Below are 23,262 nucleotides of genomic sequence, written 5' to 3'. Positions count from 1 at the left end.
TGAGAAAACTGTTGAGAAAACTTGTTCACATTTAAAATTTAGGAAACAAATAAAACCTCACACCAAAAATATACCTTCATTGTGGCCAGCGTGTTGGGAAAAAGACTATTCGCTCATACTACGTGTACAATTCTGCACAGAACAATAAAGGATCATAAACAAAAGCAATCCATTTTATTGCCGACAGAATAATTTGTCCATTGCTGATTTACCAACAAACGCAGCACAGCTATTGCGGATTAGTGTTTTCAATTTTAATTGTATTTAAATTTGCAGGTTTTGTTGCATTTGTATTTTTTTGGTATTTCAATATCCAGTTCTCATTAGTTTCATATCGCACTTCTTTCATTTAAATTGATTTTTAAACAACTCTGCACCTGTTGAAAATGTTTAGTAGATCTTATTTTTTGTTGTTCTTAACAGTATGTATAAAAATAAAAATATGCCTATCAAAACAAAATTCAAAATAATATTTAAAAATATTTTTCTGTATTAGATTCTAATTATACTTATTTCTTCCTCTTATCTTCACGATCCTCATGAAAGCCTCTCGCGACCCCTCCCCATAGGGGTCGCAACCCTCAGGTTGAGACCCTGATCTAAAGAATTAAATTGAGTTCTACATGTAGGGATAATGTCAATAATAATTTAAGAGAAACCATGCTATAACAAAAGGTTTGTAATTGATGCAGATTTTTTGTGCACTCATGTTCTTCATTTATTTTATTTCTTTCTCAGGTGATTACTTTCTTTGGCGGAAATGATGTTTTCTAGCCCACTTAATTCCATCCTCTTCTTTTTCCTCACAAATAACACTATATATGGTTATAATTGTCATTACGAAGTACTGCATGCTCCTGGCTTCAAATACGGCACAGATAGTAATTAGTGTTAATCAAACTACCGACAAAATCGGCGGAAGCCCCGATAATATCGGTGTTGACGTACTTTGTGCACGTCGGTGACAATATCGGTGGAAGCCCCGAAAATATCGTTGCCGGTGATGAGCGAAGTAATCGACACACAATATATTCTGCACTGTGGTTCTAAACATCTTTTCCATATATAAAAATAAATAAAAGTAGGGGAAGGCGTTGTAACTTTGAACACTTTTAGAGTCTTCGAAATTTTGGTGCTAATATTCAGCACTTTTCCCCCAATGTTTCTTGTATATTTGAAGTACCATCTCTTTGCTATCAGATAGGATGATTTTTAAACCTGTTATATAATTACAGTATCTTTTATAGGAAAACATCCGTTTTGTTCACAGGTACATTATGGTCATGTACCATTGAACAGACCCTCTTGTACCTTTGAACAAATTTATAATTACAATCTTTCTGAGGCAATAATATAAAAAGAAGCCACAAATATTAATAGTTATAAATTGTAATAAAAGGTTTAGCTATAAACAGTTTCCCAGATTTGAAATTTTATTAATTAAATTAAAAATTAAAGAGAAGTTCTAACAAAAACTTGTGAACAATAAAGTTGAGCATATACAGCTCTTTTAACATAATTTTATATGTTATACAATAAGCGAATATTTAGAAACTACTTAAAATTATAATTAATAACTTTATATCCTAACCTAACCTATATAAAATATATCAATTGTTTTAACTACTTACATTGTGTAGCTTTAAACAGTATTATTTATCGTTTAAAGGTACGCGATGCATTAATGTTCATAGGTACAAGAGGGTCACCATTACGGAAAAAAGTTATCCACTAGCTTAAATATTGAACAGAAGTTAAAACTAAAAAAAATACTGTATTCACCAATGATTCTACCTCAAGTTTGGACAAATAAATATCACAAGTTGCGAAAACCGAAGAGCACAAAACTCAAAAGGTAACTACAAAAAATCTTCGTTTTGGGGGTGAAAAAATTAAAAGGAACATTAGTCGGCACAACACTCAGTAAACAACAGCCAAACGCATTTGTAGTGCTTTTTTCATTTACTCTTTCAAACGAATTTTAATCACTGTACCTAGATAGCTCTGAATTCGAGAAAAGCACAGGTGTTCAAAGGTACATTGTTTCAAAGATACAACACCTTCCCTTAATAATAATCGGGAACATTATTTTTTAAAACAAGGACTACAAAAATTGCTCTGGAGAGGTGTGGAGGACGGTACAAAACTTAGAAAAAATAGGCCTATGATTAAACATGTTTAGATTTAACAGTGCCGTTTTAAATAGATTTCGTAAAGATATTATTTTATTTTCGATGAGAATTGATGCTGCGGTATATTGCAAACTATATTAGTTTTAATTTTTGTTGAAACTCTGTTACATATCGTATGTATGTATGTTATTTTTTTTCATGCAATTAACACTAATATCATAGTAGATTAAATGATAAGATTCGAATTAGTAATTTTGTTTTACATTGCTCCATACATACACTGGCGCAATTCCCGGGGGGATGAGGGGGACATATCCCCTCTAATCTTGGAAATGGGGGATTGTCCCCCAATAATCCGATTTGAAATGTGTTTTTTGGGGGAGAAATTTGATTATTTGTGTCCGGTTGCCACAAAGGGAAGTGAGATGAAATTAATGTCCACTCAGAATAACCCTCAAATCTTCCCGCCTCCCAATGTTGAAGACAACTCTGCACCCCTGATCCTTTACAGAATTGTTTCTCAACTACAGAAATATTTTGAAAATCCCTTATATATATATATAGTTTTGCGCTGTTGTATACATACCTGTCGTTTCTTTTTGTCCATGAACTCAAAATTCTCGGCAAGGCTTGCATAAACTTCTCGCCATGCTTTTTGCTTTTCAATTCTTTTCTTGAAAGAGTGTTATCTTGTCCCATATACAAGGTCTACATTTCACATGTTCAATAAGGGTTAAAATATCGTATGGAAAAATTCTTGCCATCTCTAAAATTCTAAGCAAAACTAGAAAGGTAAGAATGCAATAATACCAATCTTTCCATGTGGTCACTGTAGCTAAAGTGCAGAACTCTATCAGGGGGTAGATCCCGGTACAAAGGGGAGAGAGAAAACTTGGATACATAGCTTTAGTCTTTGTTTTTAATTGCCATTCCACAAATTCTTTTAAAATGGGGGGATAATTTTGGAAGTGAGAGAAAAGATCTGCAACAAGTGAAGCGTGGAGTCACATTCCTGTTGTTGAGATCACAATCAAGAAAATGCCAAATGAGTTACTTGTCCTTGGGAGCTTTGCAAAGAGTGTTTCATTGTACTGGTTTCGTTTCAAGATAGCAATAATTCTACTTTAACTTGTCAACAAATATTCTATTCAATCATTGCTTTATTGAGTGGGACCGGGAAAAGTGCTCTGCACACACTTCTGATGAAAATAAAAGAAAGTAATAATAATCAGGATTTTTTCCACAGGCTTATGTTCAGTATATCAAACTTCGAAAATTACGATCAAATTAATTTCCAGAATGTAATAAAATTTAAATACATTAGTAGATTAAAAAAGATACAATCAGAGAGAGAGAGAGAGAGAGAGAGAGAACAAAAATATAAAGGGAGTAGAAAATAATCAAGGGAAATTGGTTATCTAAAATTCTAAATTTCCTATATTCTATTTGATAATAGCTATTTAGAGGAAAACCAGTACTCTTCAGATTTTCCACATTTTATACTTTATTTAATACAAGGAATTAGCTACTCCAAAACAGAGACTGTAAAAAAAAAGTTGTTCCGAAGTTGTTTATAGGACAAGATAATAATAATAATAATAATAATAATAATAATAATAATAATAATAATAATAATAATAATAATAATAATATACAATTGTAATAGAAAAATCGAAACAACAAAATTCCAAAGATAAGAAATGAAAGAAGAATACACAACGCCTTGTCACTCTCTTCACCTAAACCACTGGCCGGCCGACATTATCGGAACAATGTGCATCCAATCATAAGAAAACATTGCCCCCGACAAAACCGGTGTCGGCAATATCGCCGGCAATATCGGGGGCTTGGCCGACAGCATTTGCCGTGTCGGAGGATCGGCCGACAATGTCGGTGGCGTGTGCAAGCTACATTGAAGTCGATTTTATCGCCGCCATTATTGACGTTTCCACCGATATTATCATTGCCGTGCGCAAACGACCTTAGGCTAGCCGCATATTGACCGTAGGATAGGACAGCTAATCCAAGACAGAGGGAGACAGGAAAACATGCGAAGAGACTTACCTGCCTGCCTCGCCCATGTGTCTCAGCAATAACGTTGCAGAAGCGTCTGTTTCGTGCTCGTGTACTTGTTCACAGGTTCCCGCCTGCCCTATGCCTTGGCTTGGCTTTTGTCTGTTTTGTTCTCTGGTTGATATGTGGCTAGCCTTATAGTTTTGTACTAACCACATCATTTTATGGCCTTCTGACTTAAGGGCTATTGCAAACTGAATGTAATATTGTGGATTGACGATGGTATTTTTTGTCTTCTCTGTATTCATATTCATATCTGATTGGTATACTATGTCGTATTTAGTGCGCTTTCCCACAAACTATACTGGATGGAGCCCTTTCGATATTCATCAGTCAGTTGACAGCGGCAGCGGGTTCATTAATAGCGCACACGCAATCACATCTTCGGTAAGCTATTACATTACACATCACATATACCCAGGTATATCTGTAGATCTATCTTATTTCATTACCATTGCGAATTGTGAGCTCCAAATAATAAACTTCAAAAGTAAACGTTAAACAGTTTTTCCTCGGTGTTCTGCAAGTATGACAAAATACGTCTGTAGGGATCTGACGTACTGGTATCAATGTTGCCAACAACCTCTAAAGAAAACAGGCTAGATGCCCTTAAGAAATAAGCTGTTTTACGCAAAAAATGGCTAGATTTTGAACTGTTAACTTATAACCCAGATTGTAGATTTTAAATCCCTTGTTTGTGGGTAAAATTATGAGTGAGTTATAGTACAATTTGAAATGTTGAATTTTATTTGCTGAAGACTAACAAGCAACATACATGACTTTAAATTACAATAAAATTCATCAACAATTCATCTGATTTGTAAAAGTCAACAGCCATATTATCAGTTGCATTGAAATAAGTCGTCATCGATAACGTCGCAGCTAGCCAAGGCGCTGGAGCAGGATGCATCATCGTTGGATTGTAGATTGGTTGTGTTTGTGTAGACTGCCATTGTCCCGACTTTCAGACAACGACTTCTTTCGATACGTCATAGTCCTAAATATAACTTCTTATTTCTCCGTACACCTACATGAAGATTATTACATTGAGAGTTTTCATGCTAATTAGATATCCTATTTGTTTCCTTTAATAAACAAACACAATCTCTGTGGCTTGAAGAACCGAACAGTTAATAATTTTGTATTAGAAAACTCTCATTCTTGTAACGAAATGCGAAAATTAAAATAATTAAAAAGTAACAAACAGGGCCGTTACGGCAACGACATTAAAATTCTTTCTGAGTCGATAATTATTGTTAAGTATTTGTAAATCTGTGGGTGGGGGAGAGAAAAAGAACGAGAAACAAGTGTTTGTTGCGTAATAAAACACTGTCTAGAGAAATCAATAGTGATAATATATAATGACAAATAGGCTATTTTTAATTACACTTGTTATTTAAAGAAAAAGTAATTTTAGAATTAATTTAACGGCTAATAAAACAGGCCAAAAATGACGAAAGAGTTTCATAAAATAAGCTATATTTAAGGCTACAAGCATTCGTAGATTTGTATGGCTAAATGCCCCTCCAAATAGGCTAGATTTAGCCAAAAATAGGCTAAATTGGCATCACTGACTGGTATTCGGTTTAGAATACCAAACCTACTATTGTGCATGCACACTCGCTTATTTTATATTAATAGTCCTAGGTCCATTTCTAAAACCAGTCCAATGATAGCAAGTTCCCCTAACATACAGACACACTATTCAAGAATGAAGAATATATTAAACATTTTGTAAGTGCAAAATGTAACTGTACGGTGCGAAAGTGTAATCAATTAGATAGCACTTCAAAAAGTTGCGTAGTAACCTTTTACTAGATTTGATCGTTATTTTATTTATTTACTATGTGCTACCCATGACATTGTACAGTAGTACATTAAAAAATCACACCACAAATATGTTGAAATGTCTCAGCTACACAAGAGGGTGGTGAAAAGTTTTTGATTTTGTCTAGAAACTAGAGGAGTATAATTACGGTTATTCAAAGATATATTACCCTTAGAACTAATGCACTTGATGTAGCAATGTTGCAACTTTTTTAACTTTTGTAAATAAAAGTCCCTTGATTGGGCCTGAAACCAGGTATCCGCAGCATGTTAGACGTCAGAAATGTCCTCAAAACGATGTTCTTAAGTCTCTTTAAGATTTCGAACTAATTGGAATCCTCGGGCATTTAATTTGATAACCAAAATGTGGAGTATGTGAGCTGGGTAATTGTTGTGCAAAATAAAAATCCCTTCGGACAACTTTCCGTTGCGTTTCATCTTAATTACTTCGTATAGAAGGTTCAGTAGGTTAACATAATACTTGCCTGTAATTATGGAGTTTCGAGGTAGGTAGTCCACCGACAGAATAGATAATATCTTTCTTTCAGAAGATTGAAGACGTGGACTTCTTTGCTGATTTTTGGATTTGAAACTTCTTTAACCGCGAAGATCTGGAGTGACGCCAATCCACTGGCTGACCTTGGTCTCAGGATCATAGATGTTAGCCCAGGCCCGTATCCAATGGGGATCTAGGGGGGACGGTCCCCCCTAAATTTTTGCAGCTCCCCTAAAATTTTCACGGTAGTATTGCAAATGAACTATAACATGGTGATGAACTATGATATGGTTGGATCGGCCCCGCCTAACTTCAGCCCCCCCCCCTACATTTTTGGGCTGGCTACCGGCTTGTGTTAGCCAACTTTCATTCTAGCGAAACAAAAATAAAAATCAAAGCACTAGCGTCAAAACGGGCCAAAACTGTCTTGGCTTCTTTACTCTTTCCTTCTGGTCATTGCTCAAGCATTTCACCATCTACTTTGCTGAATGCTTGCGTATGTCCAGTTTACTCCTAAAAATGAACCCAACACGTTTCCGTGAGATGTTCAGTATCTATTTTTGGCTGATATTTGTCATATTTAAGGATAAGCTCATGATCAGCATCGCATGTTGCCGCGTCGGTTGAAATTCGAAGACTAGGGGACTCATCTTCAACGATGAAATGAACAGTCTTGAAAAGTGCTATCAGTGTTTTGATGAGACCAGTCTATAACTTCGGGTATTCAAAAGTAGAAAGGGGCAACAGAGGGTTTGTAATAAGGCCTTGTGTTGCTTGAGTATGGTAATGGCTGGAAGGACTGTTCGAATGCTTTTTAAGGTTTGTCCTTCTAATAGATTGCTGTACGAAAGGCACTGCTTCTTCAATGTTTGTGATATCTCGATGTGAATGTCTTTTGCAGATTTTCTCTGAAGAAACAAAAATATCATGATGGTCCGACATTCCAAAGCTGTGAAATCTGCTTGAGCCTCCATCCTTAGTGCTTCAAGCCTCAACAAGTAATTACACGAAACAGAAGAGTATTTGCAATATTACATACAAAATAGTAAACTTTCATATGAACCTATACTTAATATTTTATCTGAACGGGACTTTTCAGCACCTTCTCGTATATATTCACTACCACGTTTTACTTTGAAATATTTTAGCACATAATGCCTTTACTTCTATTCAAAAGAGCACTGACTAGAGGAAAAATAATATGAGCTATGCATGAAATTTTGCAGAAAATCCCAAAATGTTTATAAATTCCTCGCGTGATGGATTTGAGTTATATATATATATATATAACAAAATTAAAAGCTTTTCCTTAGAAACAGTTCTGACGTTCTAACGGAATACAGTACTGTATATGGATTTCTGTTATATAATTTTACACACACACCTGGTGATTCGATACAGGCTGTTTAAAATGTTACAGACGAACTTTGGTAGGTGGTTTTCTTTCCTGTACAAGTATCTAGAATTTTGAGATAGGCGGTTTAAGGAAGATAAAATCCAACTAAATAGCTACACAGAATGTTCCAAAAGTCTGAAGAGGACAATTAAACTGGAAAACTAAGTGCTAGGAGCGGTTTATATGAGTTAAGTTGAGTTGATTTTGAGTTTAACGTTCTGTTCATCAGCGAGGCTATATGAGACGTGAACCTACTGATTAACGTGGAATCCAAACCACTTGAACCTCCGCCGGGAATCGAAGCCGGGACTCCCGCGCCAAATGTGGTTGTAGATGAGAAATAAACCACATTTGAATAAACCACATCATTTTGAAATTATTTGAAATTTTTGAAAGGTAAACATAGTTATGTGATACATATTTTAGGGCTAAACTTTGTAAAGAAAAGCATTGCAAAGTAGTCATGTAATCACCTCTGAAAAATACGTGACATGTAATAAATTATGTTTCTATAAGCTGTTATTTGTAAAAGATTTTGCAATTGGTTTTCGGGTTCATCTCATCTGAACGGGACAACTTTACCATCTATTTTAATCTTCAAATACAGTATGAACAATTAGTCATATTTTTAATTGAACACCTCACTCATATCTTCCGATAGCACGAGTAAAGAGATGAATGTGCATTCATTTTCATCTATAATCAACAATGTCATAAGAGAACACTATTTTTCCTATCGTATATATTATTATTATTATTATTATTATTATTATTATTATTATTATTATTATTATTATTATTATTATTATTATTATTATTATTATTATTATTATTATTATTATTATTATTAAGTATTATGCCTTTTGGTAGGTCCTGGGACTAATGATTTTTTTTTTCATTTTTAGATTTGGGCCTGGAAATGTTTCTTTTACGTTTCTCGATCTTCAGTTTCCTCTTTTAACTCCCAATATTTCCTTCTATTTTTCAAATCATCTGTCAATTGTGTTTTTCTTCTTCCTATTCCTCGCTTTTCTTCTATCTTTCCTTCAATGGCGGGATGAAGAAGACAATTTCTTCGTAAGATGTGTCCAATCCAATTGGCCTTCCAACAAGGATGCTGGCTAGAAGCATCCTCTTCTCTCCTATCCGTTTCAAAAAATTCATCATTTGTTACTCTCTCTTTCTCTGTCCATTTTATCTTTTCCATCTTGCTTCAATATCACATTTTAAAGCTCTCTAAATATTTCTTTAACTTCCTTAATGTCCAAGTTTCTGAATCATACAGTCCGATGCTCTATATATAGCACTTGACAAACTTCTCCCTTAATACAATATTAAGCCTGCTAGTAAGACTGATCTTTTGTTGTTGAATGCTTCTTTGGCTGTAGCAATTCTTGACTGCAAGCTTTTATCGTCAAAACATTTCCCAGATATTTCAAGTGATCGACCTCTTCAAGTTCTTTTTGTTCTACTCTAACCCGTAACGCCGCATTTCTACAGTATATTCTCGGGACTTTCGATTTTTGGACACTGAATTTTCATTCCGTATTGTTTCCCAGTGTGAACTATTTTGTCAATCATCTCTTGTGGTCCTTCGTCGGTTCTAGTTATAATAACCACATTATCTGGATACTTGATCTTCTTAGTGATCTGTCTTCCAATCTCCACTCCCCATTAATGCTTTCTATTATTATTATTTTCTCCTCTGATTATTCAGTGTAGTTCTCTCCCAGACATAAGAACGTATGCCCTACTTGTAATAAACTAGATTGCAACACGAACTGTTTTCATGTTTTCAAATCAACGAACCGAATAGAAAGACACGTATAGAACTGTAATTTCTTTTACTGTACAAAAGCACCGAGGAATATACTAAGTCACCACATGTCGGATGAGTGCAACCTTCAAAAGACTTGTACAAAGGACAGATATTAATGCTGATTTTCTTAAAACATTTAAAAGGAAAAATTTGTGAATATATTATATTGTGAAAAATTAGCTTTGTGATAGGGTATAAATAATCCTATTACGTTATGTTTCAATGAATAAATGAATATGAATAAATTTGTATCGTAGGCTCATTTATTATGGTATAGCTTTATATATCGATACATTCCTAACATAATTACTGTATATAGGAATCGTTGTAAAATACCATACTCAACAGAAGACAATTCGGTGAACAACATTTGTGCATTTAATAACTATCACTTATGTTATCGCTTAAAAGCAAATAGTTTATCAGTGAATCCTAACTTATGCCAAACCTGTCAAACTAGTTTAATCAAGATTATTCTTAATCATTCGCCATAGATTTAACTTTATATTGTCTTTCCATTCAACTTATGGTCTAGTGAAAGGTCTATTTTTCACTGACGCTTCCTAGAAACACTACTTTAAGAAAACAAATTCTTATGTCATATTTCAACCGTCATTGTTTCATATTCGGGAAGTGTATATATATATATTGTTCCAAATTAATAAATTTTATTCTGCATTACGGAGTGTTGGCCTGGTTGCGAAGTCTGCTTCAAGACTTGTGTTGGAAGGGTTATAAGCCACCCAGAGACAAAACAGTTCGAGAAAAAGAAAGAGAGAGAAGATGGATGGTACAGAGGTGGGGATAAAATAATACAACGGAATATAAACTACCCTTTTCGAAATAGGGTGATGGTAGTAAGAGGCTGTTATTAAGTTGCTTTTAGTATACAGCAACATCCGAGCAAGCGACAACATCTAATTCTCTCTCTTTCTTCTCCCCTTCTTCTCTCGGGATAAGAAATTTTCCACCATCTTCCTTCCTTCCTTCCTTATCCTGGATGCGTCCTGGGGAAAATAGATTCCATCAGGCTTGACAATATGGCGCCAAAATGAGCGAAAACTCCCTCTTTTCTCAGAAGCAATGTTGGAAAATTTATTAAAACGCAGAGCCGGTGCCCTTCTCACTCCCCGTTCACACTTTTTAGGCCTCCTTTTCTCATCCCACAACCCATGACTGCAGTTTTTGTGTCATAACAGTTGCAAAGAATGGGGCTGCAGCAACGGTTCATAATAAACCTTTTTGTATGTGTATGTGACTTCTATTGCATTATAGTTTTCATCTTATCGTTCCGTTGATCTACATATCTATGCAGAAACACCACGCTTTGTATTATTACCATTTTAAAGTTTAAAAGATGATGATTGAATTTTAAAGAAGATCTAATAAATATGAAGTATACTTAAAGTATGTTCTGTCTTCTTTTCGTTTTGACAAATTTTCTGCTAAAAGTAATCCCAACACTATGACACTTCTTTACTCTGTCATTGCTTTCTTCAGGGTAAAATTTGAAAAAGGAGCTGACAGAATCAAGACCCATCACACTATTAAAATTGAAATAATTTGTATAGTTGTGTTTTATAATGTCTTGACTAAGCAGAAAAATTCCAGAAACACGCTTCATTTCACACTAAAACATGTGTGTGTTACTGATCCTACTGAAAAACTGGCCAACTTAGATAGGCGATTAACTTACGGAAAATGTTATATGAAAACATCCGAGAACTTTGTGTGGTACCCGCAGCCACTCATCGATAATCACGAATTAAGAAGGTCCTGTTCTAAGGACCAACCGTTGAAACACAAGCAATCTGTGAATTACCAGATTATAATTAGTCCTAAACACATTAAAAAAGCTCCAGTGACTCAAACAGAAATTACTACCCCAAGAGGTTTAACTACTAGTGATGATTTCAGGGGGTGGCCCTGGATGAGGGTAACTTTCCTGGAGTCATATTTCCATTCATGCTTTGTCATTTACCGCTGTATTCACAGTACTATTATTCACCCCCCGACTATCGAAAGTACTCCCGTGAGAACCTTTCTAAAATTATCACTGTTAACAATCCTCGTATTGCAAGTTGTCCTCACAACTGCAATGACAACTCGCACAAAACGAGGAAGATTTATCGAAGACTTCCAAACAAAAGGGTGTGAAATAATGCTCAGCCAGATATGACCATGACAGTAAATCGAGTATCATTATCTGGAATGGTGAGTTAACTGATATGACCTACAAATTTCTATCTAGTTTAGTTTAAAGCTAAGCATTTTTGAACATTGAGGGCAAAGCGCAGCTTGTGAAAAATCAGTAACACAATCTGCTTGAGTGTTGTCCTTAGACAATTTCTAGGAAATAGAAATAAAATAATTGTTCTAAATTATTTTAGAGGAATTTAACATCACACTACAGCCTGATAGGACTCAAATTACTTTCTTACAAAGCCTACTTCATAGTAATGGCACAAGGTCTTAACCATTATATCTATTACAACATTGCAAATGTAATGTAATACTCTCTAGATGAATCTGCTGCAATGAACCTCTTGCTCTACCAACTTTACACTCTCTGTTCTCGCTTATAACTCCCGACCTAATCCGTGGTCCCCTCCAAGATCCCTCGTTTTCCTAGGATTTGTGTACTTCCTAGGTTGCAGCATAGACCTTAGCTAAGACCTTCTTTTAAAACTTTTTACGATACATTTACATGTATGAATTCTTTTTATATCTGTGGCGTGATGTATACGCTACGTCATTTTTCTTAAACAACTAAGTTATTTACAATTTCTGTTTTATATCATTGTCAAAATAAAAGTACCAAATTATTCAATTTCGGGTACTTTACAATAAGACAGCAAGAAAAGGGAAATATAAGATTTTAACAAGTAGATATTGGACAATAAATATTGTATCTGTCGAGAGATTTGGAGCTTAGAATATATAAAACGAAAACCATGACTGTTGTGCTATATGGTTGCAAAACATAGTGGCTTGTTCTGAGGGAAGAATGCAGGCTGAAAGTATTTGAGAATAAAATCCTGAGACGAATACTCGGACTCCTAAGGAACGGGAATGGGGAATGGTGGAAACTTCATAACGAGGAACTGCATTATTTATATCGTTTACCAAACATTATTAGGGTTATCAAGTTTAGGAGGCTTAGGTGAACAAGTCATGAGCCAGAATGAAAGAAAGTAGGAACTCTGTTAAAGGTTTGACTGGAAATCCAATCGGAAAACGACCATTTGGAAGACCTAGACTCAGATGGGAGGACAATATTAAGATGGATTTCGCATAAATATGATCCAGATGGCTAAGGACAGAAGTCAGTGTAGAGATTTTGTGAATGCTACATTGGATCTACGTGTTCCATAGACCGTAGGGTTAGTTAATATGCGAGCATTTCTCCATTAAATGTAGGTCTATCTGCTGTATATACACAGGACAACAGAGCAGCACACGCGAGACTGACATCGAGATTCAATTAGCAAATCAGTGAAAATATGCATGAAGCCGAGGATAGAACAGGAAATCGGGATTATTCAGGGCCGCCACGGATGACTCGCTAGCAAAAACTTGTCTCTCTCTAGTCGTACTCTACACATGGACATGGTTGTTGAGACTGTGGAGAGTCTCCCTTTCAGTAAGTACAGTTAAACACACAAGTACGAGTAGATCTTGAGACAAAGCAACACCAATCACCATGTAGATGCTCCGTTGATTAAAAAGTAATTGATAACTTGTGTCAGATAACGGCAGGCCCCTTTGGAAGGCAAAGCCAGGGACGAGGATACTGCTGCCTTCCTACTACGCCGCCACTGAAACTGTGTACATGTAAAAGCAACCGTTTGGTTGTGAAAATATTTTCTGTTAAAACTGTGCTTCATGTCTATGTAGATTCAAACATAATTTTCTAATATTGTGAACTATTTTATCATCCAATGACGCAGCGACATTGTCACTCTAATGTCTGTGGAAACATTTGTTGAGTGACGGTGCTCTTTTATGTACATATGGAAAGAAACCGACAAGCAGCCGCCAAAGTAAAAAAAAAAAAAAAAATGAAGAGTTGAGTGCATCGATCCTTTCTCCGCTTCACATGATTTACTTTCACGTCCCTCTCTCTCGTTCCCCTACTTGTCTTCCTTGACTGACAATCTCTGTCTGTTTATTTTTAACACCAAAAAGAAAACATTTATCTCTGATGCTCCTATTCAGAAATATATGTTTCGGTGAAACGTTCTTCATGCTCAAAAGTCATGATTGAGGTTGAAATTAGTCTGTAATCGTTTGAAGTAACGCCAATGGTTTTGCATGTGGATTAATTGAGCTAGGCGAGCGAAGTCAAAGACAAGTAATGTACAGGCAATAAACTCGGACAAAACGAACTCCAAATCACAGGGCGGGGCTAGTGAGAGATTTCCAACATAAAGGAAGAAGTGTGCTGTACAAGATTATCGGATATATAAGAATTTCCATGTCCTTTAAAAATTGCTTAAGGATTTTACGTATGAAGTTGTAAAGGTAATATACTTTTGAGTTAGACTCGAGAAATGAGTTATACATTTTTCTGCGCCTATAATAAAGACATACGAATAGATAATACGGGGTTTTCGAAAAAGAGTACTGCGGTTTCGTGGGACTACTCAGCAGTGATGGCAGTTGAGTGATTGACTAATGCACTGCTTTGTTTGGTAAGAACGACAAAATCCAGTTACTTTGACAGGATCCATTTACTGTTACAATAAACATGAGGTCCGTTTGCATGGCAGTATGTTCTTCTGTGTTCACATTCACAGTGTGACACATGTCCAGGCGATAATCAATTTTACATCACACCCATGTTGAGTTCGTCTGGCCTAACAGTGGCAACCACTTTCTGACTTTGTTCGTATTATTTCACATCCCTTGGTTGTTGGTTAGGGAGATCAATGGATCGGGCGCAAGGATCCATTTCTTGGCCACCAAGAAGCTCGGACTTCACTTTGAGTTGTGGAGTTTTATCAAAGACCCTATTAAAATCGATAATGTAAATTCCTGAAAACAAATGTAATGAAACGGGTCACGAAATTCGTGACCCATGACCTAACAGATCATAATGCAGTCAGACCCATGACCTGGAGAGACCTGCTGACCGAACTAGTGAGCTACACAGAACCGGAGTGAGCCAGACAGACCCATGTGCCGGAGTCCGGAATTCACAAAACATTGACAGAGATATGGCTAATATGTATTAGGCTGCTAAAATAATTCTAACAAACACAATTATCACCTCTTTATCTCCTCACTAAATCTATAAATTTCTTTCCCTTGTGGACGTCTGTGCGTGTCAGAGTATTGTACTGAAAGGTAACTAGAAGGTCTATCAGAGTATGAGCGCGTGACAATCACAGAAAAGAAAACTAGATGTTTATCTTATGAGGGATCGTCAAAGTTTAATCAAGAAAACCGAATAATATAAAAATGCCGCTGAGCTCGTATAGTGTGTTGTCAATTTTTTTGTAGACCTCTATAGTCTGTGTTTAAAACCACTGTATTACTTTTCAGTATGAGAAGACGAATGAAAAATGAAATTATATTGTAATTTTGTGCAGATTGAGAATATCAGCTTCAATAGATCAGATGTTGACTCACAATACTACAGAATTGTTTAGAATAACGGATGTAATTCGGAGATGGAAGTTGAATCTCCATGCAACTAGAATTATAAAGGTTCCAAATGCATAAATGGAACTCAGCAGTTTCAAAATGATGAAATGTAGATTAGATAAGGTAAAGGGTAAAAATGTCTAACAACGGACTATTTGAACATTCAAAAAAATCGAATTGATGGGTCGTCTGCCGTAAGTCCTGATTTGGCACCCAATGACTTCTTCTTGTTCCCGAATATCAAGAATAAATTGCGTGGACAACGATTTTCGTCAGCGGAAGAAGCCGCTGATGCGTTCAAAAACCATATTATAGAAGTGTCTCAAGAAGATTGGAAAAAATGCTTTGAAAAATGGTTCGAACGAATGCAAAAGTGTATTGATCATAAATGAGAAAATTTCGAAAATCGATAAATCAATTTTCAATGACAAATTCCTGTTTTTTCATTGTTAGGCACAAAATATAAATAGTGGCCCTCGTATTTGTGATTTTAAAGGAGACGGGTAACAGGATTTATTTATTTATTGATATGTTTAACTGAGTACAAAACAATACAAAAAAAAATAGAAAAATGCATCTTACAACAAGCAATGAAGTACTAAAAAGTTCCTGGACTTTATGGTAATGGTTCAGAAAAGAAATCCATGAGAATGGTAAATTTGCTGAGCAGATCTGGGGCGGCTTTTAGCTTGACATGTAGGTGCGTAACGTGTGTACTATGTTGGTTAGCCTTAAATCCTTCAAAAAAAAGTTTAAGGAGTTCTTTAATACTTCGTAAGATGTCTTCAGAGGATAAATTATCATTAGAGGACGTCTTTGGTGTTGAAGCTGTGATAGCGCGCGATATTGCAGGCTCAAGTCTAGTAGTGAATTTACCATTGGTGTCTTGAAGGGGTGATGAATGTGAGATTGTGCTTGCTGGTGGTGTTTTCCTTTTTGCTTATCGAATTTTTTGTATTAATTAGCAGGATGAGCACCTTTAGAGTTGACACACTTTGCTAGTGTGCCTCTGATCTTCTATTTACAATGGTACGTCCAATGAGAGCCGGTGAACTTAACGCACCGAGGCAGAGCTTGGCAAGTTGCTTGAGAATGCCCAGATCTTTGGCATTTGAAGCATTTGAAGTAATGGTTCTTTTGTAGTAGTTCTGTGGAACTTTCATGTGTAGCAATAAGTCTTCTTTGAAGATTCTGCTAGCATGTAGAGTCTTCTTCAATGTAATCAACAATAGTGGAATGGAAACTTTCCCTTTCCCGCCTTTACGATTCTGGGTTCGAATTTGTGAAACGGTGAATATGGGTCATCCTTCTCCTTGAGTGCTGTTGTGATGTTTTCAATGCTAGTATCAATTGGAAGGTGGCAAATATCTGCTTTGCTGGTCTCAGTTTTCTATTTGATTTCGGTGGCATATTGTAATTTGTTGTGGGATAAAAAGTTTAGCGCGACTTTTTAATCTTCTTGAAGCTCGCACTTATTATTGTTTTTTGTCTATCCTTTCATGAATAGATTTTTTGGTTTGATTTAGTTTAACGCCCCACGGTTATGCCTGCTAGGCTAAATGAGACGTGGATCTACTGATTATAATGGAATCCGAACCACTTTGATCGTTCAATTGTACCCCACCGGGAATCGAACTCGGGACCACGCGAACCGGTCACTTTTCATGAATTGAAAAATGACTTCTTTGCTAATATCTTTAGTTATTAATTGTCGTAATTTATAGCCCTGGGTAGAAGGGCAATCATATATGTATATCCAAGTTTTGGTCACGTCTGAGGTTGTCCCTATATCATCTATTGTCTCATCCTTCCCAAGTTCAGTGTTTGGAGTGTAGGCTTTTTCTGCCATCCGTGGGTTCTGAAAGGACCTCGTAGGTATTTGATGTTGGTATAGGCACAAGCGTCTGTGATTATCTCAGTTTTCTTCTTGATTTCGGTAGCATACAGTAGTTGGTTGTAAAAAAAATGCATGACACTTTGTAATCTTCCTGAAGCTTAATTCTTTCTGTTGATTTGTTGATTTCAGTCCTGTTGATTTGTATGGCTACGAAATCCAACAAGTTGAAGAACAAATGCATCGGCCATCCACTACTAGAATCTTTTACTAAATATCCCTAAGCATTCTAGCCGACAAATAAGCTACATCAAATTTGCAGAACCATACAGTATCAAAAATTCTTTGTTTTCTTTTTCGGTTAAAGAGATCTTTGTAGGGAAAAGACAAGCCGATTAAGTGCCATGTCTTAAATGCATAATAAGTGCCATCTAAATCTAATACACTTATCTGCCAAAGTAATCGCCAATTATTTTTATTCCTTAATACTCTGAACATAACACTTCTTTGTGGTTTTGGATTTTTTTAAAGAAAAACTCTCACGTTCTTTACTGAAATAAATTAGTGATGAGTACTTTATTAAGTTGGTACCAATGACATGTCCGCTTTGACGTCTGGTGAGAAATTCACCTCAGCAACACAACACAAAGATGGACTAAAATCGCGCACCTAACGTCACTTCTTAGTATACGTCTAGCAAACAGGTTGGGGCACCAAGTCAGTCAGGAGGCAGTGCGGTGTTGAACAAGTTCGTATAAAAATGCACCATGGAGAACACACGGGTTGCGAGTGATTTTTCTTCACGATTTGAAACTGGAGCATTTTTGCATTTAGGCCAAGAATGGTGAATGAACGAACGGTTCAAATTTCGTTCAAGTGACGAAGATGAATCCCGTAGACATCGACCAACATCATATTCGGATGAGCTCCTTAGGAAGCAGACCCTCGAAGAAGTATTGGTGTCACTGCAGACGAGTTAGACACATCATATCACTGTCGTTCAGCGACACCGAGGAGTCAATAGGTATCAAATGAATTGACACCGGTCAACAAGAATCACTGTCTGTTGGTGTGCAATTATCTAAGTGTACGGAATAACAAAAAAATCCTGCATCAGATTGTCACTTTTGATGGAAAATAGATCTCTTATGACAATTGTAAATTATCAGAACAATGGTTGGAACGTAATCAACGTTCAGAATTGTTTCCTGGTTGCTGGTATGGTATTGTTGCTGGTATGGTAGTTTATAGTAGGAGTGATTTATTATGTCTTTCTTAGCGGCTGATCACTGCGAAATGCACTTCAAACTTGTCCGCAAGTAATGATTATGTTTACCCAGCAATGATCAACAGACATGGTGCTCTCATGTTGCACTTAAATGCTCACCTATATGTCACGCAAAGGGTGGTGCAGATTCTTCATGAATTGCAGCGTAAAACCCTTCCTCACCCAATGATATATTTTCCACTGACTACCACCTTTTCCGGCATTTTGATCGATTCTTGGGAGGGAGAACGTTCCCTGATAATTGAGCAATGCAACATGCGATTGAGGATTTCTTCACATCACAGACTCCGGTTGTAGACGGTGACTATTTTGACAAACCATGTGATGTAATTTTCATTTCTTTTCTTACTTTGGGAAATGACGCACCTGGGATGGTGATTCGCATCAACCAAATATATCAGTGTAATGATACACTTACACGTTGCTCAATTCTAATAAATTTTACTTCAAACCTATTAGTTATGGCACGAAGATATACTAACAGTTAAGATCCGATGACAGAACTTTAGGCACAGCAATGCACAGGAATCTGACTTTGTAATGTATAGTATGGAGCTCAATTTCTAACTTTTCACGCTTATATCTCCGCAACGGCTGCGATCGAGGATGTATCCCTTTTCGTGTTATGTTCTTTTGGGACAAGGTATCCAACTGCCATGGTCTCGACTCGAAGTCAGAGTTACACTTGGATAGGTTCCCTCGTCAGACTCGAGAAATTGTTATCCTTCCTTTTTCATTATTATTTGGCCATGAAACAAACACCTGAGACATATACAGCCCCAATATACAACAATGTGGTGTTGGAATGTATAACGCATAGGATATGATGCCTTTTTTTAACAAAAATTTCAACGCTTCCAGTGTACGGAGCCTAAAAAAATGTAATAAAGAAATAATGGCTATGTTTTTCTTAAATATTCCATTAGAACTGGACAATCTACGCAAAATTTCCAATCGATCAATGAAAACGTCATCTTTCTAGAGCCTGTAGTTTGCGAGATCTCATTGTTATATATACAGTTATAGAATTACCTATACGTTCAGCTACTGCAATAATTTAGTATCCAAGAAACTCTTAAGATTTCATTGAAATTTACAGCTTCATCTTAGTGACCCGCGTAGCTTTGTTGCTAACGCTCTCGCCTTCGGTGCGAGCAGTTCCGGATTCGATTACCGGTGAAGGCACTTCGAAAAAGTGTAAAAAGCTTTTCCACTTCCAGCCATCCTGAATGAGGTTTTCCTGGGTTTTCCTCATTCACACCAGGCAAATGTCGGGGTTGTACCTAACTTCTAGGTTCCAGGCTGCTTCCTTCCTTCCCCAATCCTTTCTTCTTTCCCTTTCCCTCGATAGTGTTCTCGCCGAGGGACGTCATCACTCAAACGTGACGGGCTAAATGACCATAGATACTGAAAGCCTAGAAATCTAAATTCTAAATCCTACAGCTTAATCTTTTTCTACTACTATTAGCAATATTTTCCTATTTTGAGGGAGGTTAAAAAGTAGAGCGAATTGGAGTAGAGTACTCTACAGTGGGTCAGGCTTTAGTTAGCTTGATCTTTATTCTCTCAGATATGAAAGACTTCACCTTCTTCATATACAGTACGTGACATCATCAACCATTCCTACTGGACACAAATGTGCCAGAATTTTTCAAGAATACTTCTATGTTCAGTCTTAGCACACGCAAGTCTCCACGTGTTTTGTCACATTTCATACGTTCCAAGAGGAACAAAAGTAAGCGAACGAAATGTTGCCAGCATATGTATTATGGCACTCCAAAGAAAAGAACAGCGCTTTATGGTGCTGCGTCGCAACACCTGTGAATCTAAACTGAGTTGTGATATCTGACGAAACTTGTGGAAAATCGTATATATTGAAGCTGAATTCGAAAATTCTGTCAAGCATTCTGAATCGAATCAAGAAAAGAAATCGTGGGAATACGTTTGCTCATACGTTATTTAAATTTCAAACAACATTCATTGAAATATTCACATGCAAACCGCCTTAAATATTGTTTTGTTGCGTCTCGTTGATAAAGCAGTTTTTCTGACGTTCTGTTTTTACTTGTTTCGTGCACTGGCTTTTACAGTACTAGCGAAAAGAATGTCTGTCCATAATTGACCGTTTAATTCATAGGAGATAAAGATATATTTTCAGCTGACACATTAAATGTCAATGTCCTTCCATTTATACGCGTTATTTTTCTCTTGGAAACGAAACATCATGGGCTTCCAGTCATGCGCGCCGACTACGGGGGTGCTCCGGGGCTCCGGCATCCAGACAAATAATCTTGTGGGTGCACGGCACCCACAAGATTTTTAGTTTGGACGGGGGTTTAAACCCGTTTCCCTTGCATTTAAGTCAGCCGTGTTACCGACTGAGCGGGCAGCCCCAACTTATCCTTATAGTACCGGTGTATTTTGCTTTATCACAGCACAGCCCTTTATGACAGTGTTTATAAAAGGTTTTAACTAAAAATAAATCACTGAAATATCGAGACTTCCCTGAAAACACATAGGCTAAAACATCCCACCATTCATATGCACCTACATAAATTTTGGAACGTCGGCCCCATTGCTTCCAGTACCTAAATTCAGTTCATTTAGTTTTAATGGCATTCTAATGTGAACGGGCAAAAGATGCATGTAAAGTATCCGTAGTATTACACGTCCCACGGTGTTTCAAAGGTATTAATAAGTGTCCAGAAAAGGCAATTTTGCAGTAATCGGAGCTCACTATGGGTTATGCGAGCTCAGGCTCACTATCATCAATGAGGTTTGCGCTGATTAACCTCAATGGGGCTCATGATGTTCGCACCTGCTTGAGTTCGAGCTTGCCATTCTCAATGAGGCTTGTGCTCATTTGCAATCAAGCTCTGGCTCGCGCTCATCAATCTCGAGTTGTTACATTTCAGGTGTGACTACCTATTTTTAAAAAGCAAGCACGAACATATCTTTTTTCTTATAATTTTGCTTACATTAAAAACTCTAAATACATAAAGTAACGTCATAAACAAGATCAAAGGTATTTATTTGCTTCTATTGGCTTCGTATATAATCAAAACAATTTGCTGCCCTTAGATCCTTTGCTTCTTGAAGTATCAAAATACAAATTTTCTTCCCAAATATTTATTGGCAAGAGACATCCTATTAAATACAAAGTAAATAAATCTTGAAGAGTTTTGTCAAATGATAGGACACATCAAGGAGCTATTTGAGGAAAGTCATAATAGTTCTTTAAGGGTTCAAATCATGCCGAAATTCAACATATTCTTAAGCAAATATTTAAAACTCAGTGAAGAGTGACAAAGATAATGTCAGCACTCGCGATTTTTTAAGTTTATCGGTGATTATACACCGAAACTAACGAGGAAACGGTCTTAAGTGTAAACAACCGATTTGGCTGGGGTCCGGATATGTGTTACGGGAGACCAAAGTAGGTGACACGTATTTTGGCGTTTGGGTCCATACGCAGAAATTTCCGAAATACGGGGCCCCAAAGTGGCCCTACATGCTATAACTAGGAAGCGAATGACGTTACTTGTACACAACCGATTTTCCTGGGGTCCGGATATGTGTTACGGGAGACCAAAGTACGAGACACGTATTTTGGCTTTTCGGCCCATACGCAGAAATTTCCCAAATACGGGACCCCAAAGTGGCCCTACATGCTATAACTAGGAAGCGAATGACTTTTCTTGTACACAACCGATTTGGCTGGGGTCCGGATGTGTGTTACAGGAGACCAAGGTAGGAGACATAATTTGGCGTTTGGGCCCATACGCAGAAATTTCCTAAATACGGGGCCGCAAAGTGGCCCTCCATGCCATAACTAGGAAGCGAATGATGTTACTGGTACAGAATGTTGGCTTGGTTTGGAGTATGTTATAATATATCCAAAAGTATGAGACTTGTGTTTGTTGTTAGGTCCCACAAAAAGGAATGTCGAATGTACAGGGTCCGATATTGCTAGATTTTCAATAAGGCCATGAAGTTGGCGTATGTGGTACCCATGCAATTCTGAACAGATGTTCAGCTGGCACGAGCCGTCGAGGGGGATCTGCTGACCACGAGGGCGTCAACGGAGCGAAAGAATGTTTGCGTTTTTCGCTTGTATTTCTATGGCTAGAATGTGTGGAAACCGGGCGGTACACTTTTGGGCAAGAGAGTGAAAATTAATATTTAATCGATACGGCGTGTGTTGTCAGGAAACCGGGCACAGTGGCGGAAGTAAAGTTTGCCGCCCTGTCAGATTTGGGCAGAAGAAAAACTACATTGTTTCGACTTGGGCTTATAATAACCATATCCGGACCCCAGCCAAATCGGTTGTGTACAAGTCTCCCGTAACACATATCCCGATCCCAGCCAAATCGGTTGTTTACACTTAAGACCGTTTCCTCGTAAGAGGGAGGTGATATTGAGATGGATGATAATGATGAAATGATGAAAGTGGAAGGAAACGGAAGATCTCCAAGAATATTCACGGACACGATGTTATCTATCACGAATTCACATTGCTCGGGACCGAACAGTGATAACTGGCATCAGAGATAAGACTCTATCACTGAGACACTATGTTCCTTGAGGAAACTTTGTATAAAAGAGAGAATGATTTCAGTATTAAGCTTATCTACATATGTAAAAATGAATGAGATGAGATGATTTTGAGTTTAACGTCCCGTTCAGCAGCGAGGCTATATGAGACGTGGACCTAAAGTCACTATGTCTGTGAATTCGTACCTCTTGAA

General features: G+C 36.9%; 1 protein-coding gene across 1 annotated transcript in view; it reads left to right on the top strand.

Annotated features, from left to right (window-relative positions):
* LOC145671109 (uncharacterized) overlaps positions 1 to 23,262 on the top strand; it is a 233,464-nt gene that overhangs the window by 51,261 nt on the left and 158,941 nt on the right. The gene's annotated exons all lie outside the window — the stretch shown is intronic.

The sequence above is a fragment of the Thermobia domestica genome, chromosome 15, assembly GCF_964235325.1.
Source record: "Thermobia domestica chromosome 15, izTheDome1.hap1.1, whole genome shotgun sequence".
Classification (NCBI taxonomy): Eukaryota; Metazoa; Arthropoda; class Insecta; order Zygentoma; family Lepismatidae; genus Thermobia; species Thermobia domestica.
The sequence above is the reverse complement of the archived record's forward strand: the minus strand, read 5'-3'. Positions and strand labels throughout refer to the sequence as shown.